Source organism: Phacochoerus africanus, chromosome 2 (assembly GCF_016906955.1).
Source record: "Phacochoerus africanus isolate WHEZ1 chromosome 2, ROS_Pafr_v1, whole genome shotgun sequence".
In the NCBI taxonomy this organism is placed as follows: Eukaryota; Metazoa; Chordata; class Mammalia; order Artiodactyla; family Suidae; genus Phacochoerus; species Phacochoerus africanus.
Window position 1 is genome coordinate 31,544,744 of NC_062545.1, and position 27,772 is coordinate 31,572,515.

Below are 27,772 nucleotides of genomic sequence, written 5' to 3' on the forward strand. Positions count from 1 at the left end.
CTCTCCTTTGCTCCTTCTGGAAGATCCTTACATTACAAAGCCTGTAAGATCCATTCCCATTGCTATAGCAGTACATGAATTTTTAAAAATGAATAGAAGTTTAAAATTATTGTTTTGAATTATTCATTTATAATACAGGCTCTTTGTGAGTTATAGCTGTCAGAGTATTAACCTGAGATGAAAGACTCTCTGCCTTCAGTAGGAGTCCAATTTTTCCTACACTACACAGGCAGACAGTTCACTGGGAACTTAGTTACATTTATTTACTAAGTTCTAAATAAAATAAAAAAGATAAACTCCTGGGAAACAAACTCTTTAAAACATATGAGCTATTTGACCTTGAATGAGATATTTGTATTCCCTGGGGCTCAATTTCCTCCTGTGAAAAGTGAAGGAGTGGGACTAGACAATCTTTGAAGTTCTTTCCAGAGGTAATATTCTGAGATGCTCTCTTGAAGCTAATGTCCTTGATTAGCCAAGAATCATGGGGACTTTCAAGATAATCTAGGCAAATCTAGTCCAATGCTGGCATCCCCACTACAACATCTGTTTGCCACCTCCATTGACAAGAAATTTACCACCTCCTGCGACAGTCCAATCAAATCTTTTAAGTTATTTTCACCAGAACATTCTTACTTCTACTAGGTTGAAATCTTTTTTTTTTTTTTTGAGATTTTTAAAATTTTTTTACTAAAGTGTAGTTGATTTACAATGTTCCTTCAATTTCTGCTGCATAGCAAAGTAACCCAGTCATACATATACCTACATTCCTTTTTTTTAAATACTGTCTTCTGTCATATTCTAATCCAAGAGATTGGACATAGTTCCCTGTGCTGTACAATACGACCCCACTGCTTATCCATTCCAAATGTAACAGTTTGCATCTAAATTTTTGCATATAGATCATGAAAACCAAATGGTCTATGAAATAATAACTCTCTACTAGGGTTACTAAATTGAATTTATCAACTTCCATAAAGTGTATATAAGTAATGTAACCTTGGTAGATGGTTACAGCTGGAGAGCAGGAACATCATTTCCTAAATTACATTGTTTCGAACTACATGCAACATATATACTACAGGTTATATACGTTCTATTTTCCACATAGGCTTCATTCCAACAAGCGCAACAACAATCACCTGTATGTTCTGTAACATACAATATAGACTAAACATCGATATAAATATCTGCATTTTCACGTGGATTTTGTGTAGATGCTTTAAGAATAAGTGACTAAGTAAAAAGTACATGGCATACACATATATTCAGGAAGAATGGTATTCAAATATTTAGAAAGCACTGTCTGACTGATTCAAACATAGTATTACCACCACAGTAATTACATCTTTGAAACTTTATCACACTAAAAAAGTGTGAGAGTGCACTTACAAACAATGTTTTAAGCTAATGAATTCTATTCGGTTAAATGCTGTAAATAGTAACGTATTCATTTTTGTTTACTTTCATTTGATGCTTTAGGCATCCACGACACTCCTATAAATTCTGGAATCCAAATCCTATCTTACTTTAATCATAAACTAATCACTTTTCTAGGAATTTGGATTTGTCCGATTGCTTCTATACTTTCAAATTAACATGAAATTATAATTCCTTATAAAGTCAGAAATAGAACAACTCATTGAATATCTCGATTCTAGGTAAGTACAGTCTGAGTACAACATGCACAGTTAAGCACTGAATATTTCGTTTTTAGATTATTCATAAAGTGAGGAGTTGCATTTGTACACACAAATGGTACTAGGAATAGACCTCAGCACTTCCATGTTTCAGAATAACTGTGACCTACCCCTAGATCAAGTAATTTAAAAGGGAGTTCCATTGTGGCTCAGCAGTAACGAGTCTGACTAGTATCCATGAGGATGCTTTGCTCAGTGGTTTAAAGGATCCAGCGTTATCCTGAGCTATGGTATTTGTTGCAGATGTGGCTTGGATCCTGAATTGCTATAGATAGGCCAGCGGCTATAGCTCCAATTAGGCCCCTAGGCTGGGAACTTCCATAGCCACAGACGCTGCCCTAAGAAGACCAAAACAAAAAAACAAACAAACAAAAAAAAAAAAAAAAAAGAAAAAAGAAAAGAAAAGAAAGAAAGAAAAGAAAAAACTTAAAAGCATTTATGAAACTTATGAGTTAAAAGTTACTATAGGCAAAGCAACAAAATAAACTGCTATGAACAATGGGTTTAAGTTTTCTCATTTGTAAAATGGAAGTACCACCACCAAACTATTCTGCCTGTTACCATGTTCATAGCCATCAGAGGAGGAAAAAGCATGTGAAAGAATACTGACAACCCTAGAAAGGAACCATTTGGATAGTAAGGTGCTTGAATAGCTGTAATTACTCTAACTATCCACATAAGCACAATTCTTATTTGAATATAACCTAAATGTTTAAAACCCATTATTTTTTTTAAAAAATTTCAAGCTAGAATTTCCTTGGGGACAAACTTTCTTAAGACATTTTAAAATTTTCTGCTTATTTTACTTCTAGCCAAAAGTACTGCAAAGACAGCCACTTTCGTAATTCTTTCACACCTCTATTTCCAAACCTGGCCAGACTCTCAAATACAAAAAGATGTGTTAAGATAGTCGGGGGAAAAGTTCAGTAGATGCTGCTGAACCTCTCAAACAAACTTTGGAACAAAAGTGATGGTAGTTATTTTTTGGTAGTTTGTGGTTCTTCCCTCTATTGAGATGGTCAATCTCTCCTAATTTCTAGAGTTTTGATGATTAAACATTTTAATTGCCAATCATGTTTTCCTTATACTTATAATCCTAATTCCCAGAACTGAAATCCTATAACTGCCTAAGGCAATGGAACATATAGGAACATTTAAACCTTGCCAGACTTGAAAACAAGTTCAAAGCTACATATTTAATATTCATCAACTTCAGCAATAGAAGCACTTGATAATAAATCAAATTTTAGTTATTTCCTCTAACACTTACTCTCATAAGAATTCACAGGAGGTGCAGGAGAGTGTGGAAAGGGAATAAGGGTCATCCTGCTCTAATGGAAAAAATCTCAAAGTTCAACAATTTCCCTTTAGTTCACACTAAGATCTTGGAGTGGTAAAGGAGTTTATGTCAATTTTCTTCAGCTAAAGAAAGAGGACTTTATAAGATAGGCAAAGGGCAAGATGGGGAATAACACCAGGAAAAAAAATAGAATTCTTGATGGTGAAAAATCCTCACAAACAAAAAGGGGAACTAATATCCAAGTAGATTAACTTTAGGTATTTTGATGTGTCATTTTTTAAGGACCATTAGAAGTCAGTGAGTTATTTAAGAGAAGGCTAGAAGGGTTTAGAAGAACTAAAATCCCACAATTTCCAGGACATATAAGTACCTGTCTACCCCAATATGCCTTTAAGTGTATAATTAAAAGAAGAAAGCTTTGATGCTTTTCTACAGCCAGGACTCCTGCACTTTTTTTTTTTTTTTTAACCTAAAAGAAGAAAAACAACAACAGTGAAACTAAAACCACCAAGTTCAATTCCATGGGCCAAATCCTAAAAATAGTCAGACTCAGCTTTCTTACGGAAAGAAACACAAAGTAAGGAAGAAAAAAACCCCCAGAAGATCTGAACTGCTTCTTAAAGGCATCTGAATTCAATGCCAAGCCCATGAAGCCGCTTGGTTTTTAGGGACTTTTTGTGAGCTATGCTGAGCTCTAAACAGTGGCCAAGTTCACAATGCTGGTGGGGGGTAAAAGTATTATTAAAAAGCATACGTGCTTATTAGTTCTTTATGCTAATGCTTAAACATACAATTTCAATTATCATAGAAAAACTTTGTAGCTCTAGTTCAGAGTTTTATATGTTAGTTCATAAGCTCACACATAAAGTGGTGGGATAAACATACTCTGCATTTCGAATATCACTTTCAGTATGTTTTTCTGCATGTATCATAAGGACCACGCTTTAAAATAATCACAAACACCAGTGACCAAGTTCACAACACTGGAAAGTGATGAAAATAAAAGGTTATTAAAAAGTGTATGTGCTTAGTTCCATAAACTAATGTTTAAACATGCAAATTCAGTTTTCACCTAAACTTTATAGCTGTATTAGTTCTCTACAAGTTCACATATCAAATGTTGGAATTAAGCATATAAGACAGTCCATACTCTGCATTTTGAATATTGCTTTCAGTATGTATTTCTGAATGTAACATAAGGGTCGTTGTTTAAAATAATCGAGTTTACTTTATATTTGTATGCCATATATATAAAGAAAACATTTTAGGATTATGACTCAGAATTTTTCTTCATTATTACAGATAATATTTATAAATGTCCTCCTCAGTTTAGAGTATACTCCAAGATAGATGTTTGCATTGGAATAGTTTTTCTAATGGGTCAACTCAGCCACAATTTTCATAGTGATACATCTATTGAGATCGAGAGGAAGCTCAGAATCTCCTTTCTCTATGCATTTGCCTTCAAGATTCACCTTTCAGCAAACACTTTTTGAGTATTTGCAACCTTACCATGTGCTATGCTGGACAAAAAGATAAATGAAGAAATTGGTATACATTAGTGGAAAGAGCTTAAAATAATTTATGTAGCATGCTTAGCTCATTGTCTGGCACAGAATAAACCCTCAGTAAGTATTAGCTACTGTAATGATGGCAATGCCAATGACGAGCCTTCTAAATAGGAAAATATTCCAGAATTTCTGTGCTTCCCATTTTCATAAATACAGTATGCCATTAATTTCATTTTTAATAACAACGAGCTTTCTTGCTGCTAGGGAAAAAGGGTTAGACAAATGCACAAAAACATACAATACAACGTGTAATGTGATTAGAGAGGTAAAAGCAAAGTATTTTGATCCCTCCAAAAACGTGTGGAAATGAGGAAAGACTGCCTTCTTGTGAGGGTTAATATTTTGATCTGGGTTTTGAAAGATGGGAAGAGGTTCAATAAAAGATTTCAGCTAAATTTCAGAATACATAAAGGGAGTTGTAAGGTAATATACCAATCAATTTTGCATGCCAGGCTTAGAGCTTATCTTAGATGCTATTCACCAAAAAAACCAGGGAGCCTGTAAAAGTATTTAAACAGGGAAATAAAATATGCATATTCATGTTTATATATATGCATGCATGTTTATGTTTGTGTATATATATGTGTGTATATCTATCTATATCTATCTATATATATGTACACACACACACATATATATATATTTTTTAATACAACCATATACTACTCCTAAGTACTTCCTGGTCAGTAAGTTACTCTCACATGCTGGGGAGATGGTGGGCTGGCTGCAGAGGGCACGCTAGAAGAGCTAGGTGCACATGAGCTCAGACACTGTGTCCAAGTCTTGGTGGGCTGGCACCCCGGCCTCAGGTGGGGAGACCCAGTGATAACCTGGACCTGGCAGAGCCTGGAGGAAACCTTTCCTCAGGATACCTGTGGTTACCCTTGGGAAAGGGTGGAGGCTGCCTGCCCATGTCTCATGAGAGATGCCTAATTTGTTTTTTAGCACTTACATAGGAAGGAATGTACTAGAAGACTAAAATGCTAGCCATCCTAGAGGCTGGGAGAGAGCTCCTGTCTAGAGCTGGAAGATCTGGGAGTAGAAATGTTTCTTGTCTGCATCTTAAGACTTGGATGATTCTCTTTCTACTGTTTGGTGTATTCGTTCCCTAGGAGTGTCATAACAAGCTGGGTGGCTTACAACAACAGAAATGTATTCTCTCCAGATTCTGGAGTCTAGAAGTCCGAAATCAAGGAATTATCAGAGCCATGGCTCTGTTAGACATACGGGTGAGAGTGTTATAGGTACAGACTTTAACTCTATTCTTAGGGTGTGCTGTGTTTACACTGATTGACCCAGGATGAAAACTAATGACTGCTTGTAAAAGTTACTTGTTTCAAGTCTGCTTACCTTACTTAATGCTAAGCTCCATGACTACTGGGCCTCTATCCGATTCACTTCTATATCCCCAATATAGTGTTCATTATATAGTAAAAATTTTAAATATTTGGGAAATATTTGTAGGCCAACATGTCTACCCTTGCAGAAAAATGGTAAGGAAGATCCAATAAGTCAATCTGCAGCGATGGATCTCGCCATCAAATGAATGTGAAACACAATCAGCCCCCAGAATTATTGAGCTGAGAAACTGCTGATTTTGAAGGCTGAGAGGCATAAAATTTACTTGATCTGTTTCCCACACAAAATTAAGGCACCCAATCCAATGTCCAGCACTAACTCAGAATATAAGTGACTAAAAATTTGTTCATATGTTTAACTCAAATCCAAAGTTTAAAAAAAGGGATAAAATCATATCCATGTGAGTTTACAAAAAGATCATTAACGGATTAAAAGCATAATTAAAAAGATTACAAATGAATCTATTCTACTACAGTCCAGGATTTGTATATAGTTGTAAAATATGAGTGCTTTTTTTAGATTTATACTTTTCCTATCCTTGCTAGCCCTCCCCTTAAAAGAGATTGTCACATTATCTAGTTCAAAGGACACAGTGTTCAACATGGACACAGTGATTTTTCATAGCTTTATTCACTAAAATTAGTGGTATGTGTGTTTTCACTGTATACTTGTTTCAACTTTTCCTGTATGTTTGAAACTTTTCATGTATTTTGAGAAAAAAAAAGTATTTAAATTATAAAGAAAGAGTGGGTATGGGTCTCTTAAGTATGGATCACTTATTGTCACTGTTTGAACAAACAGCAGGTACTTACTATGCTTTTATAGCAATGAAGTGACTATATATGCATATGGATGCACTTTTTAAAACTCTTGCTTTAACACTGATAAGCATGCTTCACCACTTGATAGCTCTGTAAACTTTGTGCAAATAATTTCTCGGAACTTCTTCTGTAACATGAGAATACGTCACATGCCTGAAGGCAGTGGGTTGGATCAGGTGATTTCTTGATATCATTCCCTGATTGATTTTAAATAGGTAATTTTGGTGAAAATGTGGAGGACAGACCAAAACTGGAAGAAGCAGGTCTCCAGGTGACCAGATAAGAAGTTATTGTGACAGTCCAAATGAACGGCAATAGGAGGGTAGGAAAGAGGCTGCATTCACAGAAATTTGGTAACAATACCAAATATATCTTGCACCAAATTAGCCAATTTTTAGGTCATGATTTCCTTTAATTTTTTTTCTGCATTGTTTTCCATCTCCTTTTCAAACTCCACTTATATTCAAACCAGACCTTCTGATATTATCCTACAAGTGACAATCCTTGTTCATTTTTACTTTAAATCATTTTTTTTCTCTTTACTTAGATTCAAATGGAATTATTACTATTATCTATCCTCAGGTTTATTGGCTCTTTCTTCTATTATCTTCAATCTGCCCTTAAGCCTATTTAGTAATTTTTTTTTCCCTTTCAGATTGTGTTTTTCAGTTCTATGATTTACATTTGGTTCTTTTTCTAGTTCCTATTTCTTTGCTGAAATTTCCTCTACTAACTTATTGTGATCATATTTTTCTTTATATGTTTATACAGTTATAACAGCTGCTTTAAAATCTTATCTGCTAAATCCAATTTCTTGGATTAAGTCTCTATTGATTACTTTTTCTCTTGAGTATGAGTACCACTTCACTCTATTTAGTCCTTTTGTTTTGCATCCTGAAACTTGTAGAGAATATGTTACTATTCTCTGGAGAGTATTGATGCTTTGTTTGTTTCTTTTAGCAGGAAAATACCTTGGTAAATTCAAACTCCAAGCTCTGTTTGCCCTGTGGTGGCCAGCAGCCAAAATCTCTGTTCAATGCTTTCGATCTTGGGTGGCTACCCTCTACCACATATGCATACTTCAGAGGTCAACCAGATATTTGGACAGAGTTAACACAGAGAATTTTGGGCTCTCCCTCTGTGTTTCTCTCCTTTCTGGGATTTTTCACCCTCACTCTTTAGTCACTATGGTAACCCTGAATATAGTGCTGACTGGAGCTTACCTTCAGGTAAAAAACATTAAATATGGGAAACTCACCTAATGTTATTCTCATCTTCCAAGTATCAATGCTTCTTCAATTTCTGCCCACCTTTGTTTGTCCTCCAGTGGCTTCAGATAGTTATACGCAAGATGCATGCATGTGTCTATGTGTATGTGTAAAATTCTGTGTATAGTGTGTAATTATGTGTATGTTGTGTATAATTGTTACCACAGAGATGGTTGATCTGAACTGAGCTACTCTGCTCTTACTAGAAGAACCCACACCTAACACAGGATTAGGAGGCATTACTGTTTAGAAACTAATTATGAAAAAAAATCAGTGATTAATAAAGTCTATAAGTAAAAAATTGAACACATAAGAAAAAACAAGTAACTCAACAGAAAAATGAACAAAAGAATGAATAAACATTTCATAAAGGGGAAAATAAAAGTGGTCAACAAACATATAAAGAATTGTCAACTCTAGTAATAGATAAGCAGCTGCAGTGGGCTGGGAGTCTGTGGTTAATAGATGCAGACTGTTGCACTGGGAATGGATGGGCAATGAGATCCTGCTGTATAGCACTGGGAACTATGTCTAATCACTTCTGATGAATCTATATATGTATGTGTAACCAGGTCAACATGCTGTACAGTAGAAAATTGACAGAACACTGTAAACCAGTTATAATGAAAATAATTAATGAATTAATTTTAAAAATAAGAAAAAGATAACATTATACCTATTTTTGGTAAGAAATTTTTAAAAAATAACAAGACCAAGAGATGATCAACGGAAGTTGGTTGTGGTAATATCAGATGGTAATTTGGAAAAGAACTTGATATTATGTTGAGAAGGTGATCATTTGCTATGACTCAGCAATTCCATTCCAAAATATTTAAAAATCTAGAAAAATCACTTTATTTGTGCATTGGACGAAATGCACTAGAATGTTTAGAGAAGCATGTTTTGTAATAAGAAAAAGAAATCTAGAAAACCAAACCAACATTTATAAAATGACCAATTTTGATACAATTATAAAATTAATATCAACAGCAATGAAAATGAATGATTTACTATTTGGATATTAATATATATTACCTTGGAAACAATATTAAGTAGAAAAAGACTAGATAGATACACTGTGAAACCATTTTTATAAAGCTCAAAAAACCAATACACTAAATTATGTCTTATTTCATGTATATAAATATGTGGTAAAACTATTTTTTAAAAGAACGATTATTAAATAATTCAACATAGAGGGAAAGGAAGGAAACAGGAGATAGATAAGTAAAGAATAAAGATATTGGTATTTTTCTAATTCTTTAGGAAGATGATGGGTTCACAAGCATTCCTAAAATATGCTTCAGAAAGTATTTGTATTTACCCACAAATATACAAATAAATTGTATTATAAAATAAAGTGTAGAAGAGGCAGAAAATGGAACAAACTTGGAAAAAGATGAATAACATACTAGCAGGGAGAATCTCTTGGTGCTATTTTCAGCTGAGTAAATACTATTTGGCTAAATATATATTTTGTAAATTGCAATTTGAATGGCATTTAAATAATTAAGTAATAAGATACCTTTAAGAAGTAGCATATTTTTGGAGGTGTAAGGCTTTCGAAAGTCATATGTCCATTAAAAATGATATTCTAAGTATTTGTAAACTAGTAATCTGTACAAAACATATTTAATGAAATAATTTGTCTTTGATTTTATGTATACTTGTACATAGTACTGGCACTTGCAAATTAGTACTTAAGCTTATTATGGAAATGAGCCCTCCCCTTTGGTTTACAACTGGTTTGACAGCACATACCAAATAACCCTTGCGACAGAAAACATTAAAATACTTTATTTCTAGATAAAGTTTCAGAGTCAAATCCTCTCCTTCCTCAATATCTCATCTAAACTGATACGTGTTTTTTTTTTTTTTTTCTTTTCAGAATGTAGGTCATTTTGAAGGAAATGCATTCAGAGGAAAACCACATATGATTAATGGTAACTTGAAAAGATACCCTAAAATTCTGTGGTCTTCTGAACATCACATGTTGAACAAAGCTATTTGGGATCATATGATCATATTGTAGATTTCCCAAAAAGGCCACAGAGCCTATTTCTAGGGATGTTACAGAGTTCATCTTGGAAGCAGCTGGGAATATTTAGGGAAGTAGTCACAGTTTGGAATGCAATTAGATTCTTAGTCATTAGGGTAAAGAACATACCAAACAACAATCAAGATGCCAGGCTTTCTTAGACCAGTAACAAAGTGAATTAAAAATCTAGAAATAAATTCCAGAGGGGAAAAAATACTGGTTTCTTCTACTTACCAAGTATGTTTTATGTTCCAGTGGGTCAGTTTCTCCAATCCAATGATACCAGAACACTGAAAAATAGAAGCGTAAGTGATTAAGAGCATGGACAATACCCATTTGGAGTAAAGTTGAACTCCTTCCTCTTCAAGTGTGGTCTGCAAACCAGATGGGAGTTTGGTAGAAATGCAAAACCTTGGCCCATCCACAGTCACTGAGTCAGAACCTTCATCTCCACAAGACCCTGTGTGATTTATGTGCACATTAAATTGAAGGACTCCGTGGTGTAAATTAAGTTTATTTCAAATAAAGTTACATAAAAACCATTTGCTTTCCTTCAGGTGATTAAATTCCACAGTAATATATATGAATAATAAGAGAAGCCTAAGAGAGAGAGGTTGCTGTTGCTATTTTCTTTTCACTTCTCTTCTACTAAAATAAACAAATAAATCTATATTGTATCTGGATTCTTCTGGATATTTGTTTTTGTAAACTGGAAAAAAAAAAAAAAGAGAGAGAGAGAGAGAGAAAAGTAGGAATTTCCCTTAGGATGAAAGACACATACAAGAACTTCAAGCAAAAATACTAAGCTGGAATTATTGTTCCATTAAAATCCTTTCCTGATATTGTTGCTTTTTTTGCTTTGAATTAAAAGATAGAACAGTTTTTCCCAGTAGATTTTAATACTTTAATATATGAAGGTTGAGTTACGAAGAAGGGAAAGTACCCAGTTAAGCTGCTGCCATTAGAGTGTACGGTAACAAGTTCTTTAAATACTTAGAAGCGAGGCTTGTCCTAATTTCCCTGTATAATCCCTCAGTGAGTCCTGTCGGTCCATGTTCTACTGTGTATCTCCAGGTATTCTCTGCTCTCTGAAACCCTTCTCACCCAAATCACCATCATCTCTCCTGAGCCAGAGCATTAGCCCCCTAACTGGTCTCCCTACATACCTCCTGTCTCTCTCCATCCTTCTCCGATGACAGTCTGAGGGACCTTCACAGTCATAAATCAGACCATCGCCTTCGTGGCTTAAGTTCTCCCCTGGCTCCTGCACAATGGCCTGAGGGGCTCTATGTGAAAAGACCCCAGCCTCCTTCACCACAGGGTATCTCCTTGCTCTCCCCAGAGTGCACCCAGCCCTGACTTCTGGCCCCTTCCTACCTCTGGGTGTTAACACCTGTTCCTCTTACCTCACCCCAACACACATACTCTGGTTTTTATCATGCCTGGCTCATTCGCATCCTTCAACTCAAAGGATACCTCTGTCGAGAGGCTTCCCTGGTCTGGCCACTTTATCTGAAATAGCACCTGGAGTAAGTTTCACATTCTTGCCAAAGACTCCACTGATTGCTCTGAGATGCTTCCACCGATCTCCAACCTGAGACTTGAACATAGTGGCTTGAGCCATAGCAGCCATCGCCTAGCCATGAGGAAAACATAAAGTGAATCACAGGGACCTTGCCTCTGACATTCTCAAGACATTGAACCAAAATCACCAACTACTAACCTTCAAATTTCTTGGTGAAAAAAACTAAGCTGAGTTTGGTGAAGCCACCATTTTACCAGATTTTCTGATATACTCTGTAATTGTGTCTTTACTGACTACATGACAAAACCCAGACTTCTTCCTTCCGAACCCAGGAACTTTTACAATCTTAACCAAGCTACCTTCTCCAATTACTTCTCACCCCTTGGGCTTCTTACACTTCCCCCAATAACGTGTCCCTATAGATGTTTTCTACATTTCCTACTGAACTTCTTCCTTTTCCTACTACATCACACATCTCCAAATCTCTATGTAGGCGACTCCTCTTATTCCCTCCATGGGAAAAGTCATCTTTTAAGAACTAGTTTAAGCATCCTGCTCTCCACAAACCTTCCCACATCTCTCTGAATCAGTTTCCATGCCTCCCAATGTCATTACAATGCTCATATGACAATGTGCTGTACTGGGTCCATTATGCATCTGTTCCCTCTAGTCCGTGGGAAACAGGCGTGGTATGTTAGTCATCTTTGCACCTCACCACCTAACACTCCACTGGTTACCATAACCCCTAAAAATCACTCACCAAATAAATGAATGTATGTCCTTCGGGCCCATCGTCACTGTTGTTTTAAGACTATTATATCTCACTGTGTCTCTCCACAAATTACTCTTTTTTTTTGAGCATCTACTATGAACTAGACTCTATACTAAGCATTAGGGATAGAGCACTGAACAACACAGACAAAATTTTGTCCCTGTATAGATTTTTCTCTGTTTAAAAAAATTATGCCATTGACATGAAAATCAATGAAAGGATATTACAATGAATCACACCTGAGCAATATAATTTCTCTCCCAGGAAGAAAATTTTAGTCTCAGATGACATCAGCAATTCCCTGAAACCTTTAAGGAAGAAAGAGCATCAATCTTCACAAAGTCATCCAGAAAAATGAAACAAAGAAATATTTCCAATCTTACTTTGTGAGGGCATCATGTTGATATCGAAATATAACAAGCATTTCATAAGAAACACAACAAGAATAAGCCAATCTCTCCCATGCACACAGATATCAAAATCATACACAAAATATAAGCAAATAAAATCCAGCTGTATATGAAAAAAGTAAAATACCACAACCAAGATTTATTTCTTCTAGAAATGCACAGGTGATTTAATATGTAAAATCTATTAACTGGAGTTCCCATTGTGGTGCAACAGAAACAAATCCAACTAGTATCCATGAGGATGTAGGTTCAATCCCTGGCCTCATGAGGTTGGGGATCCAGTGTTGCTGTGAGCTGTGGTGTAGGTTGCAGACGTAGCTCAGATCGTGCACTGCTGCGGTTGTGGCATAGGGCAGCAGCTGCAGCTCTGATTCAACCCCTAGCCTGGGAACCTCCACATATCGCAGGTGCAGCCCTAAAAAGCAAAAAAAAAAAAAAAAAAAAAAAAAAAATCAAGAAACTTACAGAAAAAGAAAAAACCCATATGGTCATCTCAAAAGACAACTGGGAAAAAAAATTATTTGACAAAACTCAACATTCATTCGTGGTAGAGAAACTTCTTAACAAATTAGAAATACAGAGGAACTTCTATAATCCGATAGCCACAAAAACAAAACAGAAAAAGCCTACAGCAAATGTCGTAATTCATAACAGGAGGAGCTGTGTTAGTCAACTGGCATATAGCAGGTACTTAATAAAGAGCCGTTGAGTGGATAAATCAGATTTAATTTATTTTATTCTAATATAAAAACACTAAAACATGATTGTTACAAAATAAAATTATCATAGTAAGACAGTAACTGCGACCACAAAATATTTCCAAATCATCTGTAAAAATTAATAAAACATCTGATAATGGCACCGATTGCTGAGAATTTACTGTGATCCAGTCACTTTACATTGTTACTTTATTTCATCCTCACACAAGCTGTACCAGACAGATACAGATACTACTTACAAATGGAGGAAACAAGGTTTAGAGTCATTCAGCCTGCCTGTCACATAGCTACTAAATGGCAGCAGGATATGACCTCAAAGAATCTGTTTCTCACATTTACCCTTTTAACCTCTCTTACCTTATTTTTAATTTTTTTTTTCTTGCCTTTTCTAGGGCCACTCCCGCTGCATATGGAGGTTCCCAGGCCAGGGGTCTAATCGGAGCTGTAGCCACCGGCCTACACCACAGCCACAGCAACAGCAACGAGGGATCCGAGCCGCGTCTGCAACCTACACCACAGCTCAAGGCCAGGGATCGAACCCACAACCTCATGGTTCCTAGTCGGATTCGTTAACCACTGAACCACAATGGGAACTCCTATCTTTAATTTTTCAAACCACTTTTCACTTACAGTATGTAGTTTTTGAAAGCCCGTAAGAAAAAAGAAAAGGAAAAAAAAAAAAAGCAATAGGCAGACTCCTACTTCCTAAAAGGAGATATGAGACATAATGAAAGTGCTTGTAATGGCACATACTGGAGCCACGATGGAGGTTTTTAATAAAACTAAGAAAAGGGTGGATTGCTTTCCCACAGAAACTGTGGAAACACAGATGCTGTCCAACCTTAGAAATATAAAATTGTTCATGTGTTTGATCTCTGGACCAAAGGAAAAACTACAAATTCCACTGTTTGGAACATGTAATGGAAGAGTTTTAAAGGAAACCATTATTATAATCACGGTATCCACCAACACTATGAGACTCCAAGCTCTGTCAACATTTCTTTATAAATTCACTATTAGGACTTTCTAACTCAGAGCTTAAAAATCTGAAATGTAAGATCTTAAATTGTGAATGATATTATTCCAAGAATTACGCAGAGAAAGGTGGATATCATGTGATACAGACACAATAGAAAAACGTTTGGCTTCTGCAGGCTTTTAACAGGTATTGGCTGTCTGCTGGGTTTTACTTTGTTTTTCTTGCTTTGGAATAAGGTTTGGGAAGGAGGGCTGACCTGAGACAGAAGACTGTGTTGTCAACTAACCATGAGCAAAATTTGTAAAGTTTAGTATGTTGTATACAGTTGGATAAACCTTTTTAAAACCTAGAATTGTCTCACTTTCTGAGTCTACACAAAGGCTTGAGATCTCATAAAGAGAGATTACTTTAAAGAACTTTGGCACTTTGCTTTTAGTCTAAACCATAAAAAAAAAAACCAAAAGAACAGTCATTTCTAATCCTGTCCAGTACATTCCAGCTAAATGGAAGCAAGAAGACTTAGAGTAAAAGAAACTATTTGGTCATTTCAGGACTTCCACAAATATTGAATTAAAATGTTTTCTCAATAAATGCTAAGATTGAAGAACTGATTCCTCTGAAAATGCTTCTCTTATCTCTACTCTCCATGTTCCTTATTATTTTTTTTACCTTCCTTCCTTGAGATGACCTGCCTTTAAAACTAAATCAAAGGTGAAAAAAAGAAATGTAGCAAATGACATCTTACAAAAGCAAAGGAAATACATTTATTTAACAACTCAACCTGGAGTTATAGTTCATGTCATCATTTATCACCCTTGAAAACCATCTTGAGCATTTTGTAGGAACAATGTAGATGGATAAGTCAGAAGAGAACAAATAGAACAATGCAATCCATTCATTTCATTATGGCCAATCTACACAGTCACAAAATATGGAAGAATCCAAGAAAAATCAGGGCCCTCACTGACACTGGAAAATAACATAATGAACTGCCTAAGGCCACCCTGGAATCACATAAATATAATCTTACGTGGCTTCTTTTGCCAATCTATCCAATTAGATTTTTACAACACTGGATCTTAAAAGGGATGTGGTGCACATGAACTTTAAACTCCCTCTGGAGTTACTAAACATTAATTAGTTGGTTATTTGAGTGCAAAGCAGTTTAGATTTATTTTCTGGTAGGGCCTGGTGTTCCCCACTGAAAGAGTTACCAGACTACTTCAGCTAACCTAAATTTTTGGCTTCTGGATTTATTTTACATAATACATTTCTGCATCAATTATTCACTTATTATTAAAGCCTTATAACAATAGACCCAATAAGTAAATAAACCACCCAATAAGTAAAGAAAGTCTTGAAACTATGGATAGTGTGACTCTTTCTACTATTAAGCTTTAAATCGTATGATTCAATTTTCTTATGTACAATTTTTGGCTACAAGTAGATCCTAGTATTCAATAAAAATGGCTTAAAAGCTAACTGATTCATGTGTCAGCATATTCTAAATACGGACGGCATCATCTTATAAGTAGAAATGGTGCTAAAATTCTGAAGTTAGAAGGTTTACTGTAAGAAGCCAAAAGTTCAGACGCTCAACCAAAGTTGATCCAAACCTCTTAGGTTGGAAATATCACAAAAGCGGGCTTTTCCACGAAATGGTCTGTATTTCCTGTTTTTAGCTATTCTGGACATGCAGTAGGAACAATACTTATTATGGCATGTCATTGAGTATACTTTTGGTTTGAAAACACCAAGCAGAGACTATGAGCATGACGAATCAAAAGAAAAAAAAAAAAAGATGAGTGGAGAGGTGTTCTGGGCTAAGAAAGGAAGAGTTAATGGGAACAGAATTTCATAACTTGACCACCAGTTAACCATAGCTTGGACGCCCAATGTGCTATGAGTCACTAGCAACGAGCTGCAAAATAACACAAGAATATCCTGGACTAGATCATTACTGGGGTATATTGTTAATAACATTTCCAGAAAAAACTTAAGCAGAAAGAGTTATTCAAGGGGGTAAGATGGCACTCATGTAAATTCCTTTTTACAGAATAGCCTGGAAATGAGAGAGCACCAACAACTCGCTAGACAGACTGCTAGTCTGATAATGTCATTCACCACATTCATTTTGGAATTTTAGGTGAAAATCACAGCTCTCATCAACAGAGTTGATAATAACTCTTCACAAGAAGAGTGTAGAATTGTTAGACAGAAAACATGCTGAATTTTCAAATGCAAAGTCGCCAAAGTTTTATAGATATGAATACAGAGGTATATTTTGCATTTTCCAAAAGCCCATTTAATTCTGTTGTCTCTAACTTAATTTCTTACGGGCTTTAAAACTAAAATTTCTTAGTTGGAAAACCCAAACCACTAATATTCAACCATTTAGTTAACATACTTATTGTCTTTACAATGTTGGTTGTGCATATTCAGTTAAGAAGGAAAATTTGGGAGCTGTTCCTCTTTTCTGCTTGAATGCTCCATAATCGAGAGCATGTGGTGAAGTTGGGCAAGTCACTTAGCAGTGCAATATTTAAGGGTCCCCTTCTACAACCTGGAAAAATTACTTGCTCCCTAACAAACAAATCCTCAAAGATAAAAAAAATAAATAAATAAATAGTAATAATGAAACAGGAAAAGAAAACAACTGTTCAAGTGTTTAGGAGTTGCATTCGGGAAGACACAGCCTTAATAATATAATATATTGTCATTAACTATGAAGGAAGTTTTTCACTCTTTGCCAAGAAGATTAAAAAGTAAGAAAACAATGAAAGGAGAAAGCAGTACTGAGACACGGGTCTAGGTGTCACTAGCTTCCTTATCCATCCCTTTGGGGAGGTTGGTCGGTCCTAGAAAAAGGACAAGCAGCTTGGTGATCAAGGTGGCAACCTGAATGTCTACAGCTTAGTGGTGCGGTGACTTAGACTAGGTCAAACAGAAGAGCAGAGGCTGCACTTCTCAGAACTAGCCCCAGGGCCATCTCTCCAAGATAGGGTATGAAGGCAAGTATAGCAAGAGTCAGTAAATTCTAGACTAGGGAGCTACACCAGAACCACAGTCCCAAAGGTGATGAAAGAGCCTAGACCTTTGTAGAAAGTAAGGCCGGCAGGCCTAGGACGTGCTCTTGGTGGGTACAGTGAATGAGGACATGCCCTAGAGTCTGGGGCAAAAATCCAGCATTGGTGTGTGCTGTTTTGTTCTGCTTCTGTAGTTTTTGGCAATCTCCATTTTTCTACAGTTCCTGCCTTTCCCCTTTTGTTTACATCCTTGACACTTCAGCTTTGTTACTTGTGTGTCCCTAGGAGTTTGTCCTCCAGGCCTGACTGATACTTCACACGAAAACAAATTAATCCAGTGCACATACAATGTGTTTATTATCCATTTCTATGGCTGGGTTAATAATTTAGCAGTTTTAGTTAATGGTTAAAAAAAGAGAGATAAAGAAAGAATGGGTCCCTTGTTTGGTGGCGATCAGGCTTCCTTCCTGGAGCCATGCTCTTGGCAAGCTCTGAAACAGGCATGAGCTCCACTGTGGCATGAGCTCTACCGTGGGGCCACGATCAATGGATGGCAAAGCCTGGAGTAGTGTTGTTGGACTCTAATCTAGCAGATGACGTATATTTGTTTGTTAAACTTTGATTCCATGACCAAAAGATGGTGTCTGACTTCTTGACAAGGACTTGCCTAGCTCAGAGAATCCTGACACAAAGGAAACTCAAACTACACAGAAGCAAAACAAACACATACGGTGGTAGGTCTCCTAATCATCCACTGCGTGACAATGAGACTCTGACAGTGAGTTATTTACCAGGGCCAAGACCATATCTCATCAAGTTGTTATTTCCCAGCATGGAAGCATAGGGTCTAGCATAGGGTAGGCATTCTGTAAACATTCAGTGAACTGAACTGAACCATGTTGCTTCATACTCCCACTGCTGGTCTCCTGTCATCTGGTTTACAACTGTACATGACCTTGGTTCAGCCTTGACTTCCTGCAAAAGACCCTCCATGACCTCTCCAACTTGAACCATTTCCCCCTAGTATTCACAGTTACACTATTAAGCCCTTTCCTTCAAAGCATCTGTCACAGCGATGATTTTACATTTACTCACAAGGCTCTTTAATATAAACAATACAAACCGTAAACAATGAATCCTGAAGAGGCAAGGGCTGTGTCTTTTCGTCTTCTGCTTATGCAGTAAATATTGTTTTTGTTGGCTCTCGGTAAATATTTGTTAAAGCAGTGAACCAAGAACCCATAATTTTCATGGTTTCCTCTCATTCTAATAATACTCACAAGGCCTCAAATAATATGAAATAAATTATCCAACACATACTCACTGACTAACAGTCAGTGCTGGGAAAGCAAGTTTGTGATGCAGGCCATCCAGGTAAGAAGAATTATGATAAGGCAAAGGGAAAATGCAAATACCTTTCATTATAGCCAGAAGTGCACCACCTTAGAATGTACGCTAGAAGTGTCTGTGGGGAAATTTTTATTTTATTAGAGGTATCTCAGTTGTTTTATTTTTTTTATTTTTTATTTTTTTGTCTTTTGTCTTTTTGTTGTTGTTGTTGTTGCTATTTCTTGGGCCGCTCCCGCGGCATATGGAGGTTCCCAGGCTAGGGGTCCAATCGGAGCTGTAGCCACCGGCCTACGCCAGAGCTACAGCAACGCAGGATCCGAGCCGCGTCTGCAACCTACACCACAGCTCAGGGGAACGCCGGATCATTAACCCACTGAGCAAGGGCAGGGACCGAACCCGCAAACCTCATGGTTCCTAGTCAGATTCGTTAACCACTGTGCCACGACGGGAACTCCTGTTTTATTTTTTAAAAAGGAGAAAAAAAAAATTATAATCCATTAAATGTAACCACTAAAGGTCAGAAAACCCTCAAACACTGTCAATTTCATGTGGCCTTTTCTAGCAGACTATGTATATTTACAATAGTTTAGTTTATCACATGTGAGCAAGTTTTTCTGTGGTACTGTTGCTTGTACCTTGGGAGTTAAGAGAAGTACTTCCCTGATCCAAAATACAGTACTAAAGAGTATGAGAAAGAAAGAGATAGAGAGAGAAAGGGAGAGAGAAAAGAAGGAAGGAAGGAGGGAGGGAGGAAGAAAGAGAGAGAAAGAGAAAGAGAAAAGGGATGTTCCTTTGTGGCACAGCAGATTAAGGATCCCTTGAAGCCACAGTGGTGGCACAGGCTGCAACTGCAGTGCAGGTTCGATCCTTGGCCTGGGAACTTCCACAGGTCCTAGATGCAGCCAAAAAAATAAAAAAGAATATGAGATGTGGTGACTGTCTAAACTATTTTCTGGTTAAGGAAAAAGAAAGAGCAGAAACTGAAACTCAGTCATGTTTAACCTAGCATCTGAATATTTATGATAAACAAATATACCCATTTTTTTTCTAATTAACAAGGAACATTCCAGGAAAATGATTAAGAAAAAAAAAAAAATTAAGAGGGCTATTGCTTGAACTCAGTGGTACCATATTTATGAAGCAGCTCCTGTGCATCAGGCAGGGTACTCAGCACAAAAGCTGCTGCGTGTGGTAAAAGATACAGACACAGTCCCTGCCCTCAGGAACTTAATAAGCAATGAGAGTCTCCAGTAGGGAGCCCACATCCTTCACAGCTTTTCTAGCTTCTCCTTATTCTCTGGGGAAAACTTCTTGCCTCAGGCAAGTCCACAATGGAGGCTCTCCACCCCTTAAAGGAAATTACCTCTCTTTCCTGACTCTACATTCTTTAGGAACAGTGCTGTCACCAAGTCAGGTTTCAATAAACAGTCTTAGAATAAATGAAAGAATAAATTAATTGATTTAAGAGGGAGATGCGTACCTGAAGAGTTGGGTGAGAATACCTATGGCTTGTTTTCAACAAAGGTCAGATTTTCTGGCTTAACTCTAATCTTTCATCTGATCCTGGGGTAAAGAAGACATTTTTATGAATGACTTAAGTCAGCCTTACCCCAAAGTAAAAATTCAGTGTACTTCTTTAACCCTGTAATATGTGCATCAGATACCCTTGGACTTTAGAAGGCAGAAGAGTCTCAGTTCTGTCACTGCGTGACTTTAGAAAAATTACAAAATCTTTCTGTGCCTATATTTGATCTGTAAAATGTTGCTAATCATAGATTAATCTTCTGGGGACTAAAGGAGGCAATACAAATAAAACGCTTGGGATAGTAGCAGACATAAAGCTCTCAGCCCATGTTGGTATTATGATGAATACTGCCATATGACTTGTTGCATGACTATCCCTCTTCCCACGTATTTTTTTTTAACTAGGAAAATCAAGGTCCTAGTTAGAATGAAGATCTCTGGGGAAAAGGCTCAAAAAAGACCCAGTACCTTCATTCAATCATTCTACAATATTTCTTGACCTTCTGCAAGGCATCCCATAATCAAATGGATGTCCTACTAGGGGCTTGGAAGAGAGAGGGTAGAACTGGGGAAGAATAAGTAAATCACAGGTTAATGGAACAAAACTAAGGCCTAACCCCTGAAGACAGTGAGCATAAATAAAAGAGACCAGGTACGGAAGTCCATGGGCAGCATTAAGTCTCAGAAAATCACATTAACCTTTAACAATAGGAGAGCCCAAGCTTGGAGGGCTTTCTTACCCATGACTATGACTCGACAAAATCTAGAATGCTCAAGAAAAATTCCCCTTCTTAAAAGAGCATAAAGTTCATTGGAGATGGTTTGTTGTGTTAATGTTCATCATCATAAAAAAATCAAGAGATAGGACAAGGTTATCTTGTCAAGAATTATCATCCAAAAATGAACAGAAGGTCTATTCAGAAATGGAAGTTTAGTACAGAGCTAAGGAGGAAAATCCAGAGTGGTGAGGAGCAGTGAGGATAATTTCCAAACATGCTGAGCAACCAAATCGGAAAGTAAAAGCAGTTCCTCAGACTCAAGACCTATATTCCAAGTTTGCCCAAGGCTGGTGTTAAAGAGGCTGAAGCCTGTAGTGAAAGAGTAGCCATGAATTATCTAAAGTCCCCAAGCCCTCTGCAATGTCATGATTTGCTGACAAGCCTCCACCAACTACATATCTAGTGTCTACAGACAATGTCCATTATAAAATGCCAGAATCATCCTGCTGAAAATACACAAGGCCCAGGAAACCACATGCATGGACTCAAAATGTTTTGTGCTTTTTATATATATACAAGAGACAAGAAGAGGGGGAGATGACTTGTGACCTGTCAGAACCATGTTTGAAGGCTACCTGCAAACTAACATTTAGCCTATTATACTTTTCCAGATGCTGCAAGAAGACGTGACATGCCTGGGTCAAAGACAATTGACTTAATTTCCTCTAAGCAGAAGTGGTAGCCAGAACATCAGTATTTTCTTACACAGGTTCCCAGAGAACCAATTTCCGTAAGGCAACATAAAGAGGGTCAGGTGACATTTATACAAACAGTCAGCACTATAGAAGAGGAAGCCTGAGCTTAGGGAACCTGAATATTTTATACTGGACAGTGAGCATGCCTGCCCTTTGCTCTGGAGAAAGACACTATTAGCATCTTCTAGAGCTATCCACTGTGCAAAAATTTCTATAAATAATAGAATGGAATAAAGTTAGTTATTTCCTCAGCTCACTAGACATGGGGAAATGTGACACTTGTTCCAAGAATTGTCTCCCAACAGGACCTTGACACTAAGAGCACTCACAGAACATGCGTAAGTGCTTGGCATCCTGTTAGTCAACAGCTTAAATAACTGTGGATCTGTAAAGCCCTTTATTATTCAGGATGTCATGTAATCTGGACAACCCACTATTGCACATTCCCAAGAACATATTCCTGAGCTCATCAAACCGCATACAAATATTCATTTCCTCTTTTTTTAAGATCAGCACAAATTCCTAAAACTACTATCTACCATTTCCCTGAAGGATAGAGACACATATTGCAAAAGCCTTCTGCAAAGGAGAACATCTTTCTTCTACTACTGCTAGAACAGTAGTCAAAAGTATAGTCTATACCCAAATACCACATGATATCATGTAAATCCGGAATCTAATATGCACAAATGAACCTTTCCACAGAAAAGAAACTCATGAACTTGGAGAACAGACTTGGGGAGGAGTAGGGAGTGGGATGGACTGGGACTCTGGGGTTAATAGATGCAAACTATTGCATTAGGAGTAGATAAGCAATGAGATCCTGCTGTATAGCACAGGGAACTGTATCTAGTCACTTGTGATGGAACATGATGGAGGATAATGTGAGAAAAAGAATGAATATGTATGTGTGCGACTGGGTCACTTTGCTGTACAGCAGAAAATTGACAGACCACTATAAACCAACTATAATGGAAAAAATAAAAATCATTTTTAAAAAGTATAGTCTATACCTATTATGGATTTAAGGTAGGCAGACTTTATACTATGAACACATTTCAATATTAGTGCTCCTTGCATCCACCTACAAGTCCACACAAGCGTCCTAAGTAAGGATGTCAACACTGAAGTAGGAAAGCATGAGTCCTGGATTTAAAGTTTACTAGTGATTACGTTGCGTGAGTCACTTCATCTACCTTATTCTCATTGTGAAATAGGGGTAATAACAGTCACTCTTCCTACCTCATATAAATTTTGAGAAAGTTAAATGACATAACATATGTGAGGGCATTTTATAATCAAGAAAAAAAAATTTATACTCAGAAACTGGTTCATCATAGTATATTAGGCAGAGTTGTGGGGTAATCATTTCTTTGTAATTGGATTCATGTGTTATTGGGTCTCCAGAGGAAAGGATTTGGGGGGATGGAAGGGCTGGAGGGGCTGGGGATGGTGGGAACTGTCAGGTGAAGTGGGTAGGGGATGAGAGGGAATACAATGTTATTTCTAAGTCAGAAGCCATTTCCAGATATCTAAAACAGCCAAGGTCTTATGAATATCAAAAATTGGGTTTCAGTTAATTTTTAGTTAAGAATCAATGAATAGAAAGAAAGAAGACATACTATCCACTTTTCATTAATGCCTTCATTAATCTGCTTTCCATGTTCTTATCTTTTTCCAAGGCACCAATACGACTACTGTCAGAGTATATTATTTTCCACCAACTGTGTCAGGGTGGGTCTACATGCAAGGCAAAACGTCACAAGAAAAAATAGTTTAAAACCCATAAAAGATGCATTGCAACTGGTGAAATAGTTCTCGTGCTGCAAATTACAAAGACTTGGATCAAAAATTCTGCTCTCTAATTTTCCAGAAGCGAAAAACCTTATAGACTGTAATACAGTAAAAAGGCACAGAGCACGGGCACTGAGAGATCAAAGGTGGGAAGCAAAGAAAACAGGAAAAACTGAAAGGGGCTGAGATCTGCTATGGAGCCAAAGCGTTCTGAAATGAAAACCAGAATAAAAATGAAAAAAAAAATCTAAAACCTGAAAATATATTCTTTTGCCATTGCATTATTTCCTTTAGGAAGAAAACTTGATCTGGATTATTTCTTTTTTTTTTAATAATTTTTTTTATTTTCCCACTGTACAGCAAGGGGGTCAGGTTATCCTTACATGTATACATTACAATTATCTTTTTCCCCCAGCCTTTCTTCTGTTGCAACATGAGTAGCTAGACAAAGTTCTCAAGGCTATTCAGCAGGATCTCCTTGTAAATCTATTCTGAGTTATGTCTGATAAGCCCAAGCTCCCGATCCCTCCCACTCCCTCCCCCTCCCATCAGGCAGCCACAAGTCTCTTCTCCAAGTCCATGATTTTCTTTTCTAAGGAAATATTCATTTGTGCTGGATATTAGATTCCAGTTATAAGTGATATCATATGGTATTTGTCTTTGTCTTTCTGGCTCATTTCACTCAGTATGAGATTCTCTAGTTCCATCCATGTTGCTGCAAATGGCATTATGTCATTCTTTTTTATGGCTGAGTAGTATTCCATTGCGTATATATACCACCTCTTCCGAATCCAATCATCTGTCGATGGACATTTGGGTTGTTTCCATGTCCTGGCTATTGTGAATAGTGCTGCAATGAACATGCGGGTGCTTTTAAGTAGAGTTTTGTCCGGATAGATGCCCAAGAGTGGGATTGCGGGGTCATATGGAAGTTCTATGTATAGCTTTCTAAGGTATCTCCAAACTGTTCTCCATAGTGGCTGTGACATTTGACAGTTGACATTCCCACCAACAGTGCAGGAGGGTTCCCTTTTCTCCACAGCCCCTCCAGCACTTGTTATTTGTGGATTTATTAATGATGGCCATTCTGACTGGTGTGAGGTGATATCTCATGGTAGTTTTGATTTGCATTTCTCTTATAATCAGCGATGTTGAGCATTTTTTCATGTGTTTGTTGGCCATCTGTATATCTTCTTTGGAGAAATGTCTATTCAGGTCTTTTGCCCATTTTTCCATGGATTGATTGGCTTTTTTGCTGTTGGGTTGTATAAGTTGTTTATATATTCTAGAGGATCTGGATTATTTGGTCATTTTTTTCCTGTTTTAAAGCATGTCTTCTAATTTTTAATGGCATGTTGAATATTATGGCAACTCTGATATCTTCTTTCAAAGCGAGTTAAACTGTTTTCTGAAATTCAGGAAAAAAATTTCTAGTAGATCAACTAATCCAGTCTAGGCTTGATTGAAAACTCTGTGAGAGCTTGTGTATTTCATTTTTCCTAGAGTAAGGTCCCTGCTCCTAGGGCTTGACAGACAGCATCTCCACCATGCCCTTCCACCCTGCCACACTTGAATTCCTATCTCTCTCCCCAGCATCATGTGGCTTTCAGAGCCTGAGGTCTGCAGGCAGCATGAGACCAGCTCCAGCCCCCCTCTGACCACAACCACAGCTGCTCCTCTTGATTTCTATAGATTACAATAGTGCAATTAGGTGCTATGATAGAAATGTGAAATGCATAAGACCAAAGATCCCAAAGATTTTTTTTCTCAGTTTTACCTGTCTCTAATTCTATATATGTGTTTAACTAGATGAGGGGGGAAAAAAAAGCTGTAAACTTCTATAATCAGAACCAAAAACGAAACTACTACTCATGGCGCTTACTTTTGGCAGATTTTCTTAGACAAATTCCCAGGACTTTCATAATTTTTAAACTCACATATTTAACTAATATTTAATCCATGTCTTAAATTCATTTACCAAGAATTCATCACAACGCTTATATTCCGAGAACTAACGCCACATCTAAAAGGACTCAGTCTATTTAACAGTTTTTCAGAATAAAGCCTGAGCTTCAAAGCAAGATAATTGAATTTAGTAACTAAGCTGCTAATTAACTTCATTTATGAAGCTTTTACTGACTGAAAACATTATTCCTGTTTCTCATTTAATGGCCCTTTATCATGAGCTCACAATGCTTATGAGAGACATTACTGAGAAGCTCCTCTTCAGAAAGTGAATTTCCCCTTGATCCCTCGTTTGTTTGGTTTTTTTTTAGCATTTTAATTGGGGAGAATAAACCTTTCACCTTCCTTGATAATATTAAATTATTAAAGTAAATATAATGTCTAACATTTGAGGGGGCACTTACTATATATGCCAACACCATTACAAACACTTTAAGTAAACTATACTTCACTGAACTCTCACAACAACCCCCAAAGTAGGTTCTGCTACCCTCTCCATTTTCCAAAGGGGCAGCTGAGACACAAGCTCTTGCACTTTGTGAGGGCAGAACCAACCTCACCCAAGTGCCTGACTCCTGAGCCCAAGCCTGGAGGCACCCTGGCATATCAGCATGCACTGCAAGACATTAATATCCTGGGAATGAAATAAATCAGGATGCTGAAAATTACTGAAAACAATAGCCCCAAGCTGGAATTCATTTTACTCTTTTCCATTTATTTTTATCTTCCTCAGAACAGATCTCCCCATAGTAAATTAAATAAGATAGGATGAAATAATGAGAGCACAAACAAGCAAATAAATAAATAAATAAATCTTTAAATATATATTCCAAGCCTGAAGGGGAAAAAAACAAAAAAAAATTAAACAAATGTGAGTTTCCTATATAAAATTCATGAGGATTTTTGAGAGTCATTTTAATTGCATTTTTAATCACCAAAACGTGTAATAATTATTATTATTGAAGGAATAACTGCAAATAACAGGCGTGCTTTATTATATGATCCTAAACTGAGTATAAAAACCTATTCTAAGTTTAAATGCTGTTTCGTTTGTTTCATGGGACCTTTCCTATAGATAACAATAAAACTGTCACTATTTCCTATGACTCTTCTTCACTACTCTGCAACTTCCTGAAGATGGACCACATTAAATAAACTCTAGAGAGGCCACAGTTCGTAGATATGGTACTCAGCAAATACTGCTTCAAGTTTATTCATCTTATAGGACAGATGCCTTACCTTTTGTTTTTAAGGAAAAAGAAACAAATTTAAAGCACTTTTTTTGGCTATATTTATCTTGAACAGAATAAAAATCTAGTCTGCAGATGGAAATACTAAAGAGTAAGATTTGGTCAGTATATGATCATGTTTGAATTTTCATTGGGATCATTCCTTTCTTTTACACCTTACCTTTTTCATAGTAGGAAGTCAGGCACTGTCAGTCACTTCCTTATTCTGCTACCTGAAACCAAAGGACATGCTGTTATTAATATGACAAGCTAAAAAGAAACTCCTGTTCTTAAATTTGTTGGTTGTCTGTTCAAAGTTGAAATTACATTTCTCTTCTATTCAGGATTCGCCCACAGAAAAATATCTGCTAACATCTCTATATGGTAAACTTTATTACCATTTAGGTCAAGTGAGCTTTAATAAGCCAACCCAGTAAAATGTGTAAGTTAAATACTTTTTAAGTTCCTTCTTTGGGGGTGGGGAGTGGAGGTGGAAATTTGACCTCACTTTGCATTTGTTTATCAATTTTGGGTTAAATATATGCACCAATAATTATTCTAAAAATTAAATAAGTATAAAATTAAAAGAAAAGCCAGCAATTTTAGTGAATTTTCAGTTTGGTTTACTTTAGATTTAATATCCTAGATTCTCTTTAATAATTCATAGAACACTGACTCTATGTTGTTTTACACATTCATCGTCTAATGCAACTGTTGATTCTCTCCATTAACTGATAATAATAATCATCCACCTTAATAGTATTCAGACTTTACTCTTTTTTTTTTTTTCCAGACTTTACTCTTTAATGTTCTCAATGAAAGTGATTTCACCATCCTCATCCATAGGTAAATACACCACATAAAAGACAAGTTATTAACCTAAACAATGCCAAGAATTTAAGAGTAGATAGAGCTTAGAGTTTATATTTATGCATAACTCCTGGTACT

At 36.7% G+C, this 27,772-nt stretch overlaps 1 long non-coding RNA gene across 1 annotated transcript in view; it reads right to left on the bottom strand.

Moving 5' to 3' along the window:
• Window positions 1-27,772, bottom strand: part of LOC125114909 (uncharacterized) — a 253,329-nt gene that overhangs the window by 215,031 nt on the left and 10,526 nt on the right. The window contains exons 2-3 of the long non-coding RNA XR_007131940.1: window positions 27,006-27,057; window positions 10,292-10,347 (exon numbers count right to left, since the gene is read on the bottom strand). This is a non-coding gene — a long non-coding RNA (uncharacterized LOC125114909). The remainder of the gene's footprint in view (window positions 1-10,291; window positions 10,348-27,005; window positions 27,058-27,772) is intronic.